The sequence below is a fragment of the Scardinius erythrophthalmus genome, assembly GCF_964197995.2.
Source record: "Scardinius erythrophthalmus genome assembly, chromosome: 13".
Classification (NCBI taxonomy): Eukaryota; Metazoa; Chordata; class Actinopteri; order Cypriniformes; family Leuciscidae; genus Scardinius; species Scardinius erythrophthalmus.
In genome coordinates, this window is record NC_138233.1 from 10,516,983 (window position 1) to 10,522,093 (window position 5,111).

General features: G+C 33.7%; 1 protein-coding gene across 1 annotated transcript in view; it reads left to right on the forward strand.

The window, feature by feature from the left end:
* The first annotated feature begins 3,898 nt into the window (after positions 1-3,898).
* The window catches only part of LOC308700397 (cationic amino acid transporter 2), a 9,135-nt gene continuing 7,922 nt past the window's right edge, over positions 3,899-5,111 (forward strand). Inside the window, 2 exon segments of the mRNA XM_081382016.1 lie at positions 3,899-3,965; positions 4,849-4,915. The gene's annotated coding sequence lies outside the window, so the exon portion shown is untranslated.

Here is a 5,111-nt window from a genome sequence, read left to right on the forward strand (position 1 = left end):
GGCCATATTGGCATTACACGGTCATTGGTGGCATACAATGTACATAGTTTTCTTCATATAGTAAATTGGCCTCTTTAAAAAAAATAAACATGGGCTAAAAGAACATTGCTGGGACATCAAGCGCTGAGCCAATAATTGTCAGTATCTCAAAACCACTGTTTCTTATAGAATAATAAGAGGCAGCTAAAAGAAAACAAATAGGCTACTTACTGAGTGCACCTTTAATATCTGAAACCACATTATTACAGTTTTTCTCAGTCGCTTTGGTGCATTTCTCACATCACTATTTACATTTGCACAACAGTTAGTTCAACCTCCACAACATTTAGTCATTTGTGCACATCATAGTAGCAGTTTCTCATTCCTTCCAACAAATTGCAAATGCTTTTGGACATGCATCAATTGCTTTCATACAACTCTCTGCTGTTTTATAACATTATCATTTGCTTATGTCATGTCAGTCAAAATTAACTATACTTGTGAATGCTGAATAGTCATTCCATATAAAACTAATAGTCCTCATTTCATTGCTTGAGTCATTACATACAAAAATTTTGAACTAGTTGTCAAAATCTGTAATTTAAAAAAAAAAAAAAAAATCCTGCAAAAGTCTCCTAAATTGAACAATTTGCAATTGAGCAAGAGATGATATTCGCTGTGATGTAGATTACTGTAAATTATGTGACCAGACAGAGAGGAACGTCTGGATGTGCATGAATGATTACAGTCCTATGTATGTTGTATGTTCAGTTCCAATACAGTATATAGGCCTACTGCAATATTGCGTACAGTTGTGCACAGCTCTACCCAAAGGGAGTTTATGTTTGTTGTAAATAATGGTGTATTTTTTCTTTTGCACAATGCTGTGAACAAATTAGAATTGCAAAGAGCATATGCAGTAAAAATGTGAAACATACATATTCAGTGTCTTGTACTCAGTTACCTCATAAATACAGTAATGTTTAACTTTACTGTATCTTTTCAAATGGCTGTGCAAATAGTATTTAGTGCTGTATTGAGCATTTTCAGGTAGTGTCACCAAGATCTGACTTTTATCATTGGAAAACGTTTACAGAGTAAACTGTCGTAATGAAAACATGACTAAGCCATTTGACTATCTTGTTCATAAACGATGGTGTCAGGACTTTTTATTTTGATGACAGTGACACTTTCATTGACATAAATACTTGCTTTTGAGGAATGGGCTATCCATTTTGAGCAAGTGACACGCTTTTGCAGGTTATCAACTAGGTTTTGCAGTTTGCACTAATTGTTTTGAGAACTGCATTAACTGTTGTGCAAATGTAAATAGTGTTATGAGAAATGCACCAAAGCGACTGAGAAAAACTGTAATGATCAGACTTCTGTTTCATATGATGTGGATGTCATATGATGTCCAAATGTCCAACCGTTTAAAACATTGCACTTAAAATAGAAGTAGGCCTATTTAAAACTTTAAAGTTATGAAGATAATCATTAGCTAGTAAATACAAACTCCTCCTAAAGCAGGGATGTCCAAACCAGCTTCTGGAGGGCCACGATAGATAGATAGATAGATAGATAGATAGATAGATAGATAGATAGATAGATAGATAGATAGATAGATAGATAGATAGATAGATAGATAGATAGATAGATAGATAGATAGATAGATAGATAGATAGATAGATAGATAGATAGATAGATAGATAGATAGATAGATAGATAGATAGATAGATAGATAGATAGATAGATAGATAGATAGATAGATAGATAGATAGATAGATGAAACATCAGTTCTTGAGGAAACATTTGCCTGGAAATGCAGCCTGCATGGCCCATATTTAAACTGTTTATATGGCTGTTTTTTAAACTGTTTAAATGAACAGATGCAGCCAAGTACAAAGTCAAACATAGTAGGCTTTATGAATCAACTTAAAGAGAAAAGCAGAGTGTTGCCGACATGTAGTATCCAGTGGCTGACCATGTCTGCCTTGGCGTGAGATTGTAACAGGGCTATTTCTGTCCAGTCCTTTCGGTCATTCCGGTAAGAGGGTGAGGAATTCAAGATCAGAACAGCATAGAGCAGAACAGAGGGAGAGGGGGCCGATATGGTCACTAGTCATTTACAGAAAACTGTTTAAATATATGGGGTTCCATTTTTGCCAAAAATTTGTCGACTGCTTTGTGCTTTGTACATTTGTCCATGTCAACAGTCATTGCCTAATTGTTAAGATAAATGATTATATGTTCATGTGTATGTTCTTTGTTTATGTCAATTTGTTCTTCATCTTGCTTTGTTTTCCTTACTGTCGTCCTGTTCCGTCATCCTTACTGTCGTCTTGTTATAAGAGCTAGAAGTATCCCTCTGCTTCTCATAACCTTTGCACATGAATGGAATTATTTTATAAACTTGCTTTTTTGTAAACCTACTTTGCTTTTATTTTGACAGCTTTGTGTGAGGTCTGCGTCTGTACACATTTGAAACAGTATACATAAACGATAGTAAGGATAACAGAGCAAGATCAAAACTCCAGGAAGGATGACAGAACAAAACAAGAGACAGTTAAGACGGCATTAATGACGACAAGATAACAGGAACAGAACAGGACGACAGAACAAGATGTCAGTAAGGACAACAGAGCAAGATAACAGTTAGGAGGACAGAACAGGATGACAGTACTGATGATGACATTATAACAGGACAACAGAACAGAACAACAATAAGGACAACAAAGCAAGATGACAGAACGACAGAACAAATCTACAAAAACAAATAACATACACAGGGTTTGAAATGAACTTTTTCACTCACCGGCTACAAAATATTTAAGTTAGCGGCCATTTAGAACCTCTCCTAGCCAAAAAAACAAACAAACAAAAAAACAGCTTATATATACATAATACAGAGTACATATATCATATAGGTATGAGCTATATATATATATATATATATATATATATATATATACGAGATATATAGGCCTGTATGTATCACAAGTTCCTCATCCTTTTCATCAAAAATGTGTTTTAGGTGGACAGATCAATACAATACAAAGAACACCAAAAAAAATAGTATGTCAGAAAATAACAATTTATTTTCTGTTAACCAAAGGCTTTTTAATCTCCGCTACTGTTTCAGTGCAAATAAACAAGTGCGCTGTTAAGTAAGCCAGATATGCACAGATTCAGTGCAATACGTTGTATTTAATATATCATGATGACTCACAAGTGTTTGCACTAAATCTGCACAGATTTGACTTACATGAACTTCCCCAGCAAGTGACTGTTGACAAGGACAAATGTATGGCACAAAGCACAAAGCAGTCGACTCATTTTTGGCACAAATGGAACCCCATATTATATACAGCACTTTATTTCATTAGACTTATAATGATTTAGGTATTGTCCAAAACCTTTTTACAGTTATTGGTAAAACATGAATTAATTGCTGGGGTCACAAAATGCGTTATCTTTCTGCATTATAAATCATGAAGGTCACCATCTAAGCACTGATATCTTTGTAATCAGTAAACAGCAAGGTATGGCAAAGCTGTGCTGCCATCTAGTGTGCAGAAAGTGAAGCAGACTTCTCAAAAACGTTTGTAAACTGTTTAATAAATAAGAATGTGCTATTTCTTTCTTGCATGAAACAATGTCCTGTTTTGTTGTGTAAGTATTTGCTGAAATATAAAGCCGTCGTAACCTCACAGAAATGTTACAAAAGAATCTTTGGTTTTCAACATGGAATTTTATACTCACTCTGTGCCTTGGCTGCAATTATGAGCACATTATGGGGCCAGTGAGAAATGCGGAAAGAAAGGCTACTTTGTTGCTAATGCCACAGAGTGGGTGGGTCAAACAGTCCACTCTTGTATATATTGTTGTTAAAAATCATTTGCCTTCATTGGTGTGAAATGGATAGCTATATTTAGACAAAGTCATTACAAAGATACAGACCGCACACTTCTCTGGACACAATTAAGGTAAAGAAACAAATATTAATTTACTACTTAGATGCATTAAGAAATGTTTTATCTTTATGAGTAAAATGCTTTAGTCCTTATTTTGCAGATAAAACTCATTATTTTATATTTGGCATATATTTTTTGAATTACACTTAACCTTTTTCAGTGCAAGGAGTAAATGAATGCTAAATTAATTAATTTAATTAATTAATAAGGAAAATACTAAAAATACAGCTTCACATGCATTTAGAAAACATAAAATAATGCACATATTTCTAAATAGTTTCTTACGTTAAGTATTTACAAAAAGTAAAATGATTACAGTGAATAGTAAACATTTTTGACATACTGATTTCTCTATGTTCAGGCTGGCATGGCACGTGATCAGTGCTATAGAATAATGGTATGCAGCAGTAGATTCCTTGCAGGATTAGGATGGATCATGAATCTCCTGTTGGCAGATTATAGAAAGCCACTGCACAAAGAGAACGTGTGCCAGTCAACCACTTGCGAAGTCATGAAGGCAGCTTTGTCTATCCTTCTTCATAACTATCTCACAGAACAGGCTTCTATAGACTGAATGAGTTCAGAAGAGGATAAGTTATGCAGTAGAAAGTGAAGGACACCTGGCATCATATTAGTTGTACCAATACTTCAGAGAAAAGATCCAGTCAGTTTGACTTTAATAAATAGCCTATATTGTTCATGAAGTGGCCTAAAAAATGACATAGTACATGAATGATTAAATAATTCAAAGTGAGTCCACTTTGCAATGTTTTTATTTTTAATGTAATTAATAATAATTAAAAAAATAATAATCATTTGAGGCTGACAAGATAATTAGTGATAGATAATAGTGATCTGTTCATTCTTAATTTGAGATCTTTTTTTTTTTTCTCAGGGTTTCAAAGGAAAGAAACAAAGAAAAAATCTCAGCACTCATGAAAACATGAAGACATTGTGATAAGGTAAATGGAAGGGACAATTAGTGTATATATTATTATTATTACAAATGTATGACCAACATGCAAAAGATTAAAAACTACTTATTTTTAGGGTGATTACTGAGCATAATCCAGATTAGTTGTCAAATGACTCAAAAGCATGTAATTGATATTAAAAAATGACATTTGATATGATGATACAATGAAATGAAAAAATCTT